Here is a 17,577-nt window from a genome sequence, read left to right as displayed (position 1 = left end):
TGTGTAATTTCTATACATTTCTCAAAACCTGCAGAATAAACATTAAGACTGACCCATGGTGTAAACTTGGGCTTTGGCAGTTGTGTTGCTTTGATGCAGGTTCATAGATGTGTGAGTGAGGAGGATACAGTGTGTATGGACACTGTGCTTTCAGCTCAATTATGCTGTGAACCTACAACTGTTTTAAAACATCTGTCAAAACAAAATGAAAAGTATTCAATTGGCATGTATTTGAGTAAATTGTGTAAAATATTTGAATGGTTGCCTGACATTTTTTTCTGGTCATTTGGATACAGTGTATTGGAATCCATTTTCTCAAGCTTTATTGCTTGACTTATTTCTGTATTTATTTGGACCTGTTGACTGTTGCCATGACTTCTGCTGGATGTATTCAATACATCACTTTGTGTTTTGAGACATTATGCACATACATTATTGCTTTCTGCTTGGAGAAGAGAGGTTATAAACATATTTAGATTATGTCTTGTCAGAATCGATATCTCAAACTACTTGAGATCAGAGCTTTAAGGAAGGGCTTGAAATGGTAGCAGGCTGTGTGGTATGTGAAATATTCCTAAACTGATGTGTATTCCCAATGCTGTGTGTGAATAATGCTAAAATTCCCCCACTCTTAAAGTGTTTCATTTAAGTGTATTTGTTTATGTTCATGGAAGAAATCTGTGAATACTTGTTTCCCCCAGCTGGTTGATATGGGTAAAATGGAAACAGCACAGATGTACCTGGAAGTCGGGGAGGCATGAAGTTGAGGAAGCAACTCTTGAGAGTGTGCAGAAAGTGTGTTCCAGCCCAGCATATCTGTGGTGGTAACATCTCACAGTCTCATGATCCACAGTTTACGGTCAGGAGGGAACCATTCACAAGCTGTATCGTTGAGGGCTCATGTAAACAAAACTGATAACTAGATTACACATTATAAGAAAAGTATATACAAAGGCGGTCATTTATACCATCTATTTGTGTACATGTATTTTAATATAAATACTTTCTAAGATCCATGAAAAACAAAGTATTATATAGGCATAGCTCTAGATATCAGACCTCTTTAAAGGGAAATGAGTGATATCTTCATGACTAATCTACTGACAGAAGGGGTTGACATATCCTCTAGTTCTTGGCTTGCTTACCATTAAGTTGGGGCATTTGGAACAATTATTACAAATGAGAAAAATCATTCTGCTTTAGTCAAGGATACTCAGTAGTTATCTGAGATTCTTCAGTAGTCTACATTAATACTTTTTGAAGCTGGTGATAGCTTATAATTGGTTATGGAATTTTGATGTTTGTAGTCTTGAGAAAATTCAGTCTTTCCAATAATGAAGAATATAATAGAAAAAAACCAACCAGATTTAATTAGAATTAGGGGTTCTGGTTTGATCCAGTTATACAGGAAGATGAAGCCACAAAATTACAAAAAATACCATTAGAAACAGGGAAAGTATATTCTGATATACTTTAGTATAATGTTTGATAGTCTTGGGGAGTGGAGAAAAATGCTTAATCATGACTGTTAGCTGGTCATGATCATTTTTCCTTCTGGAAGCTATTTTATTACATAATACAGTAGAAGGGTCAGGCCAAAAGTGTTGATACTTCTAGAGATGTAAAAGAGACAGAAGAATTCATTTCTTTCTGACAGATACAGAAGTTAGGCAAATAAGTAGTTACACACTGTCTCCCTTTAATGGAAGTAAGATTAACGCTCCTATTCTTATCTCTATTTTAAAACAAGTTCCAGACAGAACAAAACCTTAGTCTTCATGTTGATCTTTCCAGAATCAAAATAACCTCTTTCAAACTTTCTGTTGATGTCAGCAGATAGTAGATTTTGAGACTCATTCCTTTCCTAAAATTTGAGACTATGGGAGGACAGAACTGAGGCTTGCCCTGCCTGCTAAATACAGGTGAATCGATCTCGTGTAGTATATTCCTGGGACTCTCTGCATAATGTGCAGACCCAGTCTGAGATCAGTGAGAACAGAGACATGTCCCTGTAACAGTGAGGTGTACAACTCAGTGATACAATACTCACAGGAAGAGTATTGATACAGCCGAAGTCATGTAATCTCATGACACGTTGGGGCTGCATCTCTTTATGATACATGAACTCCAGGAACTGTTCATCATAGCATTGCTTCAGATAGGAAAAATTAATTTCCCATCAAAAGGAGAATGGATGCACACATTTTGATATGTTTATAAAATACTCTTCTGAGTGAAGGCAAATAAATGAATGCTACATATATCATATATCAGTGTGACTACATCTCAGAATCCATAATGTAAGATCACAAATATTTCTGAAAAATAACACTAATATAAATTTTAAAACATACAACAATAGTGTATATAATTAAACATTTAATTTTAGTTTATTGTTTGTTTGCAGAAAAATTATTAAAGTATGCATTAAAATGATACCATGGCAGCTCCAGGACTGTACTGGTACTCAGGAGGTTTTGCTTTTACTCTGGTATTTTATTTCCGTTTTAAAACATCAGATGCAGATATGGCAAAGTGTTAAATTTGACAAAGTTTAATGGTAGGCCTAATGATATCTTCTCTACTTTATTGTAGCATGAAATATATTCTAATATTGAGAACATTTAAAAACACATTCTTAGCTATCATTTGCTTTTTAACTCATTTCTTTTAACTTCTCAAGCACTCTTTAGCTTTCTGAGACTTTTCCTGAATCTTCAAATATTACAGTGGTAGATTTTAGGGTGAAAACTGCATTCCTGATCTCATTGTTTTCTTTAAATTTTATACCTGTCATAGTAATATAAATGTATGTGTGTGTATCTATATATGTCTCCAACATATTGTAGTATATTGTATAGGATATGTGATATATATGTAGTGATTTGTAGTATATTTACATCTTATGGTAGATAAAAATTTCATGTTTCATATATTTGTGTAATATACTCAGGAGTGAAAACACTGGATCATAAGTTATACATATGTTTAGTTTCATCAAATATAACCTTTCAAAGAGGTTGTAGGAATTTATGTCCTCACCAGCAATATATGAGAGCTCTACTTGTTCCATGTCCTCACAAACACTTAGAATTGTCAATTTTCAGAATTTTAGTCATTCTGGTGGAAATGTGGTGATATGTCTTGTATTCTTAATCTACATTTTCCTTTTAATGCATGTGGTTATTATCCACTTGTATATTCTCCTTTATTCTTCAAGTCTTTTAGCTTTTTAAAAACATTAGATTTGTAGTTGATTTTTATATACTTGTAGGAATATTTTGTGTATTTGAGTATAAATCATTTGTCAAAGTTGGATAATGCAAATATAGCTGAAACTTCTTGTTTTATTTCTCAACACTGAAATTTGCTATTTCTTAAAACCAATAGAGTCCAAATTTTTGAAACTTTTCCTTTAATTATTTTTATTTTTTTGCAATGTATGTGACTACCCCAACATCATGAAAGCATTGTCCTGTGGTTTTCCCTAAAGGTATTATAATTCTAATATTAATATTAGACCTCAAACTTATTCTTATGTATGCTATAAGGGGTGATTAATTTCTCTTCATATCGATACCCACTGGACTCCACACCATTTATGTATCTTATTCCCTAGAAACTTAAATGTCACATTTGTCATAAATTATTATTATTCAGTTTCAGTAGCTTTTAATGAATTTTGTTATCTGTTGGTAGTGTATGTTCTTCAGTATTTACTTTCTTCTTCAAGATTCCATTTCTTTTCATGGCCTTTACATTTCCATATAGCTTTGACTATCCGCTTGCCAGTGTCCATAAATATTTTCTGAGATTGAAATTGCAATTTCCCAAAACTATAGATGGATCTGCAGACAAATGATGGCTTTGTATTTTTTTTTTTGGTACCAGGGATCAAACTTGGTACCTTGCGCTTACAAAGCAGGCGGCGGAAGCACTGAGCTAAATGCTTGGCCCAGTTTTGCATATTTTAACATACAAATAACAATTTTTTATTTCTCTAGCTCTTATTACATTTCTCAATAGTATTTTGTATTTTTTTCCTCAAGATATATTTTCCATTAGATTTTGTTCCTAAGGTTTTTGTACTTTTTGAGCTAGTATAAATTATTTTGTAATTACTATTGCTGGTGTAATTATACACAAGATTAATAAATCCATAAATCTCATAGCCAGAGGCCTCACTAACTCATATATTAATTGTTTGACTACATCTCTAATCATGAAACCCACAAATAATTATTTTTTAATGTGTTTCAAACTGTATATATATTTATTTTTTGTCTTGTTTCTAGGATCTTCAGTGTCACATGCAATCAGATTGGTTTGAGTGGATAAATATTTTTCATTATAGGTCTTAGAAGTCAAGGTTTTTGTATTTCATCTTTAAGCATAATGTTTGCTATAGGTATTTTGTAGGTATTCTTTAGGTACATTATCTACAAATAAACTGCTGCCATTTTTAGCAAGTACATTTTTTGTGCCTCTACATTTCTGTGGACATCTGTATCATTTTTTGCCACTTGGTGGACAATGAGTTAGTAGAGACTTCTAGTGGTCTCCCATGTTGGGTTCTCTTCTCTTACCTAAGATGCCAGTGGGGTAACACATTTCAGCCCCTTATTGTTGGATGGAGCCTTTCTATCAGCTTTGGGTAATGAGCTTTGAGTGAAGGACATGTATCACTTTCGGACCAAAGCATTGGAGAGCGAATGCAGTCTTCCCACTTCTTTTAGGCCATCCATAGCCCTTTCTTGCTTCGATGCCAAGGATTGAGATGGTGGAACCATAAGATGAAGCAGCTCACCCTTGAGTCGTAGCAACTGGTCATAAGGACACTGTTCTAGGGAGCTCCCCAACCTGTAGTAGGATTTGCATGATTGAGAAGCAAACATAGGTATATAACCTCTCAGGTTGGGGGTTCATTACCATAGAATAACTTAGCCTAATATCTCAATTAATGTAGGTGGTTATTAAATTTTTTTTGGATATAATTTTGAAAATATTTCCCCATTGTCTTCCACCTTTCCCATCTCAGTATTTTCTTCTGGGATATTTTCTCTCCTTGATGTTCCAATTATTTCATCAAATTTTATTTTTTATATTTAATTTCTAAGATCTTGTGTTTTTGAGTTCATCTTTCTATAGCAGTCTCTGTTTTAGGAACACAATATATTATTTTATCTTTCTGATGATGTGCTGTAGTTTTGTAATAGTCTCATCTTTCCCCTTAGAGCCTCTACTATCAAATAATTTTTGTTTTGGTTGGTTTCTGAGAACTTATTTGCCTTTATATTAGAATCATTCATTAAATAATGGCTTCCCACTTATACTTATGAGTAAGGTGCCTAAGCTGATAAAAAGTTCCTTGGGTTTGAGCAGGACTTAGAAAGTGTCTGGCTTTAGTATAGGTAATGAAGCAAGCATCTAGCCATTTTAGGAGGTACTTAGGAGTCTATACCTTAGTTATTTTTTCTTGACTGGATTGTTAATTATCCAAAAATAAATTCTGTAATTTTCTGATGTGGTGCTATAAGCTAGCTATTGGTTTTCTGAGACAAAAGTATGGGAAAATTTAGAATTATCTAATCCTTTTAAAATAAGGCATTCTATGTGTCAGGTTGGCCAAGTCCATCTTCCCTCTGATTCAGCCTCTCACAGTAGACCCTCAAGTTGCAACCAGCCTGACATATGAACAACTTGGGTTAGAACTGGAATTTTAACTTACAAACAGAGTCTTGGGTTACAACCCAAATACTGGCCACTTGTGCTTTTAGTTGGTCTCAGATTTAGATTTAACCCTTTAAAGAGTTCTGGAAGGAACATTACAGCATTCTTTCTTGTGTGGGGTTAATTGAGAAATCCTAGGCTGATGTTTCTCTAAGGACACTGAGATCTACCTGTGTACAGGAGAGAGACTTTGAAGGCTGTGTAGAGGAGCCTGAGCCTTCACTGATCAACTTGAGGTACAACCAGCCCTTGAGAATGAATTTAGTTCATAAGTCAAGGGTACACTGTAATTTTCCAGTAAATAGTGGAAGAAGAATTTGTAATAGCAAGAGGGCACATATGATAAAGCAGGAACAGAATTCTGCCTACTGAAGTTGTCATCTCTGCCGTAAGTTTCCATACAGGTGAAGAAGTAAGAAGAGCTTGCTGACTCAGTGTCAAGACTGGACTCTCACAAATGTCTGCTGACCTGGGATCCTTTTTTCTGAGTTTAGAGTCTCATTCATTACATAACTCAACTTTTCATGGGCCATTGCCAAAAAGGTTAAATAATTCTAATAGTAGATCAAAAAATCTGTGTACCAACTTAATTAAAATAAGTGATGTTACTGTCAGTGCCTTTATGAGGGCCATGACTAGAAAGATCAGGAGGCCTAATTAATAGATCCACTTTCTTATTGGTTGGAGAAGGAAGGACAACCTGGTTCAAATCCTTAATGTTTGGGTTGGAGATGCTAAGAGCTAACAGTATCAGATTGAGACCCTATGAGTGATAGTGAACTTTGTTTTAGATAATTTTATTCTAAATAAAACTAGAATTGAACATTCGTGTCTGACAAAAATGAGTTAAAAATGGAGGATCCATTAAGTTGGAAATGATATATGAACAACCCAATCTGAAAGTATTATATGCATTAGTAAGCAGGTGAAATGGAACTTCTGGGTGAATGCACGATGCCTGAAACTGGGAAGCTAAGTGGCATTATTTTGTAGGGACTATGACTGTCAAGACAGACGGCCATCTTTTATGGTCAAGATTACTGCAGCCATTGATAGGGAAGACTCAGGTGTGAGACAAGCCAGGAAGTCCTTGCTGGTCTTGCCTCAGTAGGCCAAGACTCTTAACTACAACCACATGTCCGGTCTATCCTCCATCTAAGAAAACAGAGATTTGATACATTGTTCCTGATGGAGGCATGGAATGCCACTCAGACTTAAGCCAATGAAGTTCCAGAACATAATTTATATAAAGCAAAGGAATGAAAATTTGAAATAGTCTTTATTCTTTTTCTCTCCTGCTGTATTGTGGCAATTTATTTTATATGCTTGCTACTTTGTAGGGTTTTGTCTTCTGTTTTTCTTTCTGCATGTTAATAGTCTTTCAGTGCCCAAATTAGAGAGGACAAATTGTAACTGGGTGTCATTGTTTTGAATTATTGAGGATTCAAAGGCAAAGAGAAGTAATTTTGAAGGAAGAAGCACTTGCCCTGTGTGTGACTGTGGAGACTGACTTACTGTGAGAAACACCTTTCATCCACCCTCAAAGGTGAGGATGTGTGTGTTGCTGTTTTGTGAAGGCCCAAGCTCTGCTCAGACTTCAGAACAATTCATGAAAGAAAACTAAAAGCAGAGTGCTAAGAAAACAGTTCTTAATACTTTATTATTATTACCATAAATTAGCAAGGGCTTTATCAAAGTCTCTGATGACTCACGTTTGTCTCAGAATTTTGAGATTTCTGTTAATTTATTTATTTTTAAAATTAACTAATAATTTAAGGGCTGGGAAGGGGAAGAATGACCCCATTTTTGGCCAAGAATTTTCCATAAAAGGCATGCAGTAATGAAACTAGAGAGTCATTTCCACAATAGTTGTGTATACTTTCATTTCCCCTATCCTCTACTTGCTAAGAGCCTGCTTAGAAAAATACTTCCCAAGAATTATTTTATTCATGTTGCAAAAACCATTTGAAAGAATTTACGTGATATATGAGTGAAATACATGAGTAAAACGAGATCATAATATTTTTAAAAACTCCACATTGTTTTTGGGAAAAGCAATCAAAACAGCAGATATGTTGGAAATGAGAGAAAAATGTCAAACAAAGAGGAATGTGTGTTCAAATGGCAAACCACACAAATGATAATGAAAAATTTACTTGATCCCAACAACAACAATGAGATGAAAGGGATTACAAATAACAAAACCATAAAAATTTGAGAGGTAGATTTCAAAATATTACTTGGTAGTCATTTTGAGTGAAAGTTGAAAAATATTAGACTTAGAGACAGACTAAATGTTGCTTTGTCAATGAGATGTTTTCTTATATTGAGAACAGATGCAAAATAGGAAGAGGACCAAAAGATGGAGGAAAAGGAGGGGAAGAGGAGAGGAAGTGAGAAGAATGAAGATGTGCAACTCCCCATGATGGATATAATCACGATGTACTGCCAAAATGAACTGATGAAAATCAAAACTAAAAGGTAAAAGAAGAAAAATTGTTCAAAGCAAACCCCAGGGTATATCTATTGTTGAGACAGTCTGGGATGGAAGTCTAAGGGAGCAGGGTTACAGTATGGCGGCACTCGTGAGGCAGAGGTGGGGATTGTAAGACAATCTTACCAGTAGGACATTAGATGAGCAACGGGGACCTGCCCCAGCTCAGTCTGATTTGTCTCACCTGGGGCAATTGCTCCAAACAAAGGCCTGGTTGACAAGAATAATTTAGAGGCTGCTCAACCACCCAGGACACACAGACTCACAGAATGTAGATCCACTGGACATGAAGGAGTCTTAATCTTTCCCTGATCAAGGAACTATCCCATGACAGGGTGATCAGAAGACTCAATAAGGTCATCTGATCCTCCTTCCAGGGAGGGGAGGCTGTCCTGTCCATAGACACCACATTGGTGCTTCTTACCTTTGCTCTTGATATAGTTGGCTCATGCCTACATGGAACTATTATTGGTTCCTCAAATGGGTTTGGATCTCCAAGCTTCTGCCTTGTCCTTTATCCTCCATGGAAAGCTGCACAGGAAATGTGAGGTGGCTTCAGGGGCTGTATAACCACATGGCATGCTGGCATGATCAGGGTATGTCTTAGTCCTTTTTGTGCTGCCACAATATAATACTAAAGACAAGTAATTTATAAAAAAAAGAAATTTATTTCTCACAGTTCTGGAGTCCTGGAAGTCCAATGTGAAGGTACCTATATCTGGTGAGGTCTTTCTTATTGACATCTGGTGGGGGATGTCACCAGGCAAGAGAGCACACAGGACAGCAAGAGGGCTGGGGCTGGGGCAAGTGGAGGAGGAGAACTAGGTTTCTGTAACACAGCTACTCCAATGAGGGGAAGATGACCCCCTCCCTGAGGGGCTCCTTCGAGAGCCTTGCCCCCAGTGCTGGCACAGTGACAATTACATTTCAGTATGGATCATGAAGGGGTTATTGAAAACAGCAGGATGCTTGGAGGTTGGAAGAAAACAAGGAAGGTCTACACTACTCAGTGTGATGCATGGTTCAACAAAATCCCTATCCAAGGAAGAGGAGGAGGCTTGAGGGCTGCCATAGCACAGCTTCCAGGGAAGAGGAGGAGTCTTCCAGTTTGCTGAAGCACCACTCCTAGCACAGAGGACGATGCTTCCAGGCCACCACACCACTGTTCCCAGTGCAGAAGAGGAGGCTTCCAGGCTGCCTTAGCACCGCTCCCAGTGCAGAGCAGGAGGCTTCTGGGCTGCCATAGCAGCACTCCCAGCATAGAGAAGGTGAGCCGTGTGGGCACCAACAGCAACCACCCCATGTCAAAATGAGAAGACACGTAAACAAGCCTCAAAACCAGACTTCCAGATCACCTACAGCAACCCTAAAGGGAAAGGAGATGGAAAACTCTGATACTCAATCACCTGGACTCCATGAACTGGCAACAAAAGAGGATCTGGAAAAAATGAAATCAGAAATAATTTCTCAGATAACAGCAAAGATTGTGCCCATAGTGCAAGAAATGATTAAAAAATCTAGAGAGGACAGAGATAAAAAAATAGAGGGGCTGAGGAACATGATGGAATCCCAACATAGGAAATAAATGGAATCCATAAAACAGATGGATATAGATTTCCAGGAGATTAAAAACTCCACTGAAAGTTTACGCAGCAGAATGAGTCAATGTGAGGACTGAATTTCAGATATACAAGATAATATTACAATTAGTGACCAGGAAAATAAAAATTGCTTTAAAATACTAAGAGACCATGAGAAATCAATCCAGCAGCTGCTAGACGAGGCAAAGAAGAATAACATAAGACTGATCAGAGTCAATGAAGAAACAGGAGAGAGTACAGATGACATTAAAAAGAAAATGTTCACAGATGTAATGGTAGAAAACTTCCCAAGCAGGGGAAAAGAACTTGACATACAGATAAGTGAGGCATATAGGATTCCAACTAGCCTTGATCAAAAAAAAAAAAAAATCTACACATAGGCATATAATTGCTAAGATTCCAGAAACCCAACAGAAGAACAAAATTCTACAAGCAGTTAGAGAAAAGAAACAAATCACATACAAAGGAAATCCACCAGAATCACAGCAGACTTCTCAATGCAAACCCTCAAGGCAAGAAGAGTTTGGAGTGATGTATTCTAAGCCCCAGAGGAAAACAGCCTCCACCCAGATTAATGTACCCTGCAAAAGTATCTTTCAAAATTGATGGAGAAATAAGATACTTTCATGACAAAGAGCACCTTAGGAACTTCATGAATACCAAACAAGCACTCCAAAAAATGTTAGACAATATCCTAGGAAAAGACAATGAGGATCACAACCTCAGGAAGCCCAGCAGAATGAATCCACTGGGCACGACAAGAAATTAAATGCAAAGGGGGAGAATCCAACAAAAAGAAAATGTCATGACAATGATAAGTCAGTACATATCAGTTATAACCATCAATGTTAATGGTCTCAATTCAACAATCAAAAGAAACAGACTGGAAGAATGGGTCAAGAAGCAAGATTCAACAATATGCTGCATACAAGAAACACACTTAATTCAAAAAGAAACTCATAGACTGAAAGTTAAAGAGTGGAAAACAATACTTCATGTGACAGGAACCCCCCAAAAAGCAGGAGTAGCTATCCTATTTGGAGATAAAATGGATTTCAAGCCCACACTAATTAAGAAAGAAAAGGACACTACATCCTTGTAAAGGGAACAATCCAAAAGGAAGAGATGACACTCATTAATATCTATGCACCAAACAATAGGGTGCCCAAGTATATAAAACAAATACTAATGGACATGAAAAATCATATAAGCACTAATACAATAGTAGTGGGAGACCTCAATACCCCACTGGCACAAACAGATAGATCAACTAGACAAAATAATAAACAACAAAATACTAGAACTCAATCAAACTCTTCAACAAATGAACTTAACAGATGTTTACAGAGTGTTCCACCCCACAAAATCAGAATATACATTTTTTTCAGCAGGTCATTCTCCAAAATAGACAACATACTTGCTCATAGAACATATTTAAGTAAGTGCAAAAGAATTGGAGTTATCCCCTGTATATTATCAGAACATAGTGTGATGAAGTTGGAAATCCATAGGAAAAGAAACCACAAAAATTTCATAAACACATGGAAATTGAACAACACACTTCTGAATAACCAATGGGTCACAGAGCAAATTAAAGAAGAAATCAGACAGTTCCTTCAGTTAAATGACAATGACAATACAACATATTGAAATCTATGGGACACAATGAAAGCAGTCTTACAAGGGAAATTCATAGCAGTGAATACTCATATTAGGAAAACAGAGCAAACTCAGATAAACAATTTGATGCTGAACCTCAAACTTCTAGAAAAAGAAGAGCAGGGCAAATGCAAAGCTCATAAAGGGAGAACATTATAAAGATCAGAGCAGAAATCAATGCAATGGAGACCAAGAGAATAATACAAAAAATCAATTGAGCCAAGAGTTGGCTCCTCACAAGAATAAACAAAACTGTCAAACACTTGGCCAGCCTTATCAAGAAAAGGCCTGAATCCATGCAATTAGAAATGAAAAGGATGAAATTACAATGGACCCAACAGAAATCCAGAGGATCATCAAAAACTACTTCAAGAATCTATACGCCAATAAGACAGAAAACACAGAAGAAATGGACAGATTCCTAGATATGTATGAATTACCAAGGCTGAAGGAAGAAGACCTAAAAATTCTAAACAACCCAATATCAATCAAAGAAATTGAAACATTAATTAAAATCTTACCATCAAAGAAAGCCTGGGTCCTGATGGCTACTTTGCTGAATTCTACAAGACATTTAGAGAGGAACTACTGCCACTACTGTTTAAACCCTGCAATGAAATTGAAAGGGATGCAATACTCCTGAATGCATTCCTGGAAGCAAGCATCACCTTGATCCCCAAGCAGAGAAAGACCCAACTGAAAAAGAGAACTACAGGCCAATCTCACTAATGAACATAAATGCAAAAATCCTTAATAAGATACTGGCAAATAGAATGCAGAAGATCATCAAGATCATACACCCTGACCAAGTGGGATTCAACCCAGGGATGCAGGGATGGTTCAACGTATGTAAATGAATAAATGTAATATGCTATATCAATAGAGCCAAGGACAAAAACATATGATCATCTCAATAGATGCAGAAAAAGCATTTGACAAAGTCCAACAGGCATTTATGATAAAAACCCTACAAAAAATTGGAATATATGGTCTATTTCAATCTGATAAAAGCCACCTATGAAAAAGAAACAGCCAATATCATACTAAATGGTCAAAAACTGAAATCCTCCACACTAAAATCAGGAATAAGATAAGGATGTCCACTATCACCACTTCTCTTCAATATAGTTTTGGAAATATTAGCCGCGGCAATTAGACAAGAGAAAGAAATAAAAAGAATAAAGATAGGAAATGAAAAATTCAAATTCTCAGTATTTGCAGATGACATGATATTCTGTATAGAAGACCCCAAGAACTCCACCAAAAGTCTTCTAGCTTACTAACCAAATTTAGTAGAGTAGCTGGATACAAGGTCAACACATATAGCTTTTCTCTATCCAAACAACAGACTCAGAGAAAAATAGGGCAAACAATTCCTTTCACAATAGCATCCAAAAAACTGAAATACCTAGGAATCAACCTAATGAAAGAAATCAAAGACCTCTTCTCTGAAAACTATAGCACTCTGAAAAGAGAGATTGAAGGTGATATCAGAAAATGGAAAGACATCCCCTGGTCCTGGTTAAGAAGGATCAACATAGTGAAAATGGCCATACTTCCAAAACTGCTATATAGATTCAATGCAATCCCAATTGAAATCCCAGCAGCATACTTCATGGACCTTGAGAAAACAATCCAAAAATTCATTTGGAACAAGAGGAGACCCAGAATAGCAAACGCAATTCTAGGTAACAGAGACATGGCAGGGGATATTACAACCCCCAACCTGAAACTATACTGCAAAGCTACTGTGATAAAAACAGCTTGGTACTGGCAAAGAACCAGACCTGAGGACCAGTGGAACAGATTAGAAGATGCAGAAACAACTCTAGACACACTCAGCCATCTCATCTTTGATAAAGGAGCCAAACACCCTCACTGGAGGAAAGATAGCCTCTTTAATAAATGGTGCTGGAAAAATTGGGTTTCAACTTGCCAAAGAATAAAACTACACCTATATCTCTCACCATGCACTAAACTAATATTGAAATGGATTAAAGATCTAAATATTAAAACAGAAACGCTGAATCGGCTGGAAGAGAGGTTAGGTAGAACTCTTGAAGACATTTGTGTAGGAAAAGATTTTATGAACAAAACCTCAGTTGCCCATGAACTAGCACAAACAATCAACAAGTGGGATCTCTTCTTACTAAAAAGCTTCTGCATAGCAAGAGGAACCACCAACAGTGTGAAGAGACAACCCACAATGTGGGAAAAAATTGTCACCTTCTGTTCCTCAGACAAAGGTGTACTATCTCGAATCTATAAAGAACTTACAAAAATCAGACCTCCGAAATTGAAAGACCCAATCCAAACATGGGCATCTGAAATTAACAGACATTACTCAGACAAAGAAGTAGAAATTAGCAAATAAACATGAAAAAATGTTCAACATCACTGATCGTTCAAGAGATGCAAATGAAAACAATGCTGAGATTCCACCTCACCCCAGAATGAATGGCTGCTATTATGAAATCAACCAATAATAAATGCTGGCGGGGCTGTGGGGAAAGAGGAACCCTGCTCCACTGCTGGTGGGAGTGTAGAATGGTGCAACCACTGTGGAAATCAGTATGGAGATACCTCAAAGAACTAGGACTGGAAGTTCTATTTGACCCAGCTATTCCCCTTCTGGGTATCTTCCCCAAAGAATTAAACGAATCATACCACAATGATATATGTGTACCCATGTTCATAGTGACATAGTTTATAATAGTGAAAACTTGTAAACAGCCCAAATGCCTATCAACTGGAGACTGGATAAAGAAAATGTTGGTTTTTTTTTTTTTTTTAATAAAATGGAGTACTGCTTAGCCATAAAAAATGAGAAATTAGAGATATTTATAGCTAAATAGATGCACATTGAGGAGATACTCTTCAGTGAAAGAAATAGGATACACATGTATAAATACCAAATAATTTCTCTAGTGTGAGAAACTGAAAGTGTAAATAAGGACTAAAAGGTATAATCGATAATGTGAAATAGGAAGAAAAGGGGCAAAGTGGAAGGGAAAGTGGGAGGGGTCGGGGAAAGGAAAGAAGGGAATGGAATTAATATGAGAAAATGAAAAAATGGAAACAAAGTCTTTGTACATAGTGAGGGATGGAGGGGCTGAAGGGAGGGCAGGGGAGGGGGCAAAAATAGGAACCAAGAGAGATTATGTCAAGGTGCAAATTTCCAATGGTGAATGTTATTATATTGTATACCTAAAATGTACCAATAAAATTAAATTTAAAAAAATCCCTATGCAAATCTCAATTACATTTTTCATAGCAATAGAAAAAAATGATTTTATAATTTGTATGGAACCCCAAATGTCCTTAATAGTAAAAGGCATTTTGGGAAAAAAAGAATGGAGCTGGAAGCATCACATGCCTGGAATTTTGAACTATATTTAAAGGGTGTAGCAGTTGAAATGGCACAGTACAGGTATAAAGACAGACACATAGACCAAAACAACAAAACAGCCACAAATAAACTCTCACATGTGTGATCAATCACTTTTTGATTAGGTTGTCAAGAGCACATAATGGAGAAAGGAAAATCTCTTCAATAAATAGTGGGGTTCACTGGGGTTCTACATGCAAAGGAGTAAAGCTGGACCCTTATTTTATACCATAAACAAAACCCAGCTCAGAATGTATTAAAGACATAAGTACAATGCACCAAATCCATAAAATCTTAGAACAAAACATAGGGGAAAATATCTTTGACATTTGTCTTGGTAGTGATTTTTTGGATATGATACCAAAATAAAAGATAAACAAATTGGATTACATCAAGCTAAAAGCTTCTGCATAGTAAATGAAACAGTCAACAAAATGACAAGGTAACCTATGGAGCAGGAGAAAATATTTGCACATTTTTATGGGATAAGGGATTAGTATTCACAATACCTAAGGAATTTACATTAGTCAACAATAAAACAAAAACAAGAATTGCTTTTGCTATTCTGGGTCTCTTGTTCCAAATGAATTTTTGGATTGTTTTCTCAAGGTCCATGAAGTATGCTGCTGGGATTTCAAGTGGAATTGCATTGAATCTATATAGCAGTTTTGGAAGTATGGCCATTTTCACTATATTAATCCTTCCTACCCAGGAGCAGGGGATGTCTGTACATTTTCTGATATCATATTCAATCTCTCTTTTCAGAGTGCTATAGTTTTCAGAGAAGAGGTCTTTGATTTCTTTCATTAGGATGATTCCTAGGTATTTCAGTTTTTTGGATGCTATTGTGAAAGGAATTATTTGCCCTATTTCTCTCTCAGTGAGTCTGTCATTGGTGTAGAGGAAAGCTATTGATGTTTTTGTGTTGACCTTGTAACCAGCTACCTTACTGAATTTGGTTATTAAGTCTAGAAGACTTTCGGTGGAGTTCTTGGGGTCTTCTATATAGAGTATCATGTCATCTGCAAATAATGACAATATGACTTCTTCATTGGAGTACTACTCAGCCATAAAAAATGAGAAATTAGAGACATAGCTAAGTGGATGCACATTGAGGTGATACTCTTAAGTGAGATAAATAGGACACACATATATAAATACCGAATAGTTTCTCTGGTGTGAGAAACTGAAAGTGTAAATAAGGACTAAAATGTATAATATGTAATGTGAAATAGGAAGAAAAGGGGCAAAGGTGAAGGAAGTGGGAGGGGTAGGGGAAAGGATAGAAGGGAATGGGATTAATATGAGAAAATGGAAAACTAGGAACAAAATCTTTGTAAATAGGGAGGAATGGAGGGGTTGAAGGGAGGGCTGGGCAAGGGTGAAAAATAAGAACCAAGAAAGATTATGTAAAGGTGCAAATTTCCAATGATGAATGTCATTATATTGTATACCTAAAATGTACCAATGATTAGAATGAATAATCAATAATGCAAAATGAAACAAAAACAAAAAAATGAAATCTTTATGTACAGGAATCTGCACCCCCATGGTCACTGAAGAACTTTTTGCTTTAGCTAAGGTTTGTAGTCATTCTAAATAGCCGCCAATGGATACATGTATAAAGAAAACCTGGTATATATACCCAGTGGAATATTACTCAGCCATAAACTGAGGGAAATCTAGCCATTTCCAACAACATGGATGGAGCACATTTTGCAAGTGATCTAAACTAGATATAGAAAGATAAGAACTCTATGGTCGGATTTGTATGTGAAATCTAAAAATGTCAAGCTCCCAAGTAGACAGTGCAATGGTGTTTACAAAGGACTGGGGAGTGGGCTGTGTGTGGGTAGGAACTGATAGATACTGGTCAAAGAGAGAGTACTGTTAGTTTTATAAGATAACTAAGTCTTGAGAATCCAATATAGAGCATAGTGACTCTAATACTGTACTTTCTTGAAAATTGATAAAAAGTTAGATTTTTAAGTATGTTTATTGGACTTTGCCCATGGTAACCATGGTTGGTGATGGATATACTAATTAATTTCATTATGATAATCAATACACAGTATGTGCATGCAAGTTGTATACATTGAATATATAAAATTTTGCAAGTTTAATATTTTTTAAATAAAGGAAAATAGCATACACAAAATACTGTAAAACCTCCAAGCCTCTCAAGATTGATTAGGTGTCTTTTTTTAGTTGCTAGTAATAGAAATTTAACTCAGTCTAGCTTAAGAAAAAAAACAAAAGGAGATTTTTGGAGTGGTAAGTGGAATAACTTCTGTAATCTAAGTTCAGAATTCATGGCAGGAATAGAGCATTAAAGAAGCAATGTGCATCCCTGAAATGACTATTGCTTTCTCCACCTTTTGTCCTTATACCTCCCTATTTTACATCATAGTCAGCCATCTGTAACTCTAGCTTGTGCATTACAGATTCAACTGTCTGCAGATTAAAAATATTTGGGAAAACCTGTGCCTGCATTGAATATGTACAGGTTCTTTTTTTCTCTGTCATTTCCTAAACAATATCATATAGCAACTATTTACACAGCATTTTTACATATGTATTAAAAGTAATCTAGAGATGCTTTAAAGTACAAGGGAGAAATGACATAATTTATATGCAAGTACCACACCATCTTCCACAAAGACATTGAATATTTGTAGATTTTTGTGTTCACTGGATCCTAAAAC

The 17,577-nt window shown here is 36.2% G+C and overlaps 1 long non-coding RNA gene across 4 annotated transcripts in view; it reads left to right on the top strand.

Moving 5' to 3' along the window:
* The window catches only part of LOC147830163 (uncharacterized), a 708,257-nt gene that overhangs the window by 421,008 nt on the left and 269,672 nt on the right, over positions 1–17,577 (top strand). For all 4 annotated transcript variants that reach the window (XR_015444498.1, XR_015444499.1, XR_015444501.1 and 1 more), the window contains 2 exons: positions 7,172–7,276; positions 8,067–8,211. This is a non-coding gene — a long non-coding RNA (uncharacterized LOC147830163). The remainder of the gene's footprint in view (positions 1–7,171; positions 7,277–8,066; positions 8,212–17,577) is intronic.

The sequence above is a fragment of the Heterocephalus glaber genome, unplaced genomic scaffold (assembly GCF_053883595.1).
Source record: "Heterocephalus glaber isolate CG9 unplaced genomic scaffold, H.glaber_assembly_v1.0 deba00000331, whole genome shotgun sequence".
Classification (NCBI taxonomy): Eukaryota; Metazoa; Chordata; class Mammalia; order Rodentia; family Bathyergidae; genus Heterocephalus; species Heterocephalus glaber.
Note: the sequence above shows the minus strand (reverse complement) of the source record. Positions and strands in the feature narration are given on the sequence as shown.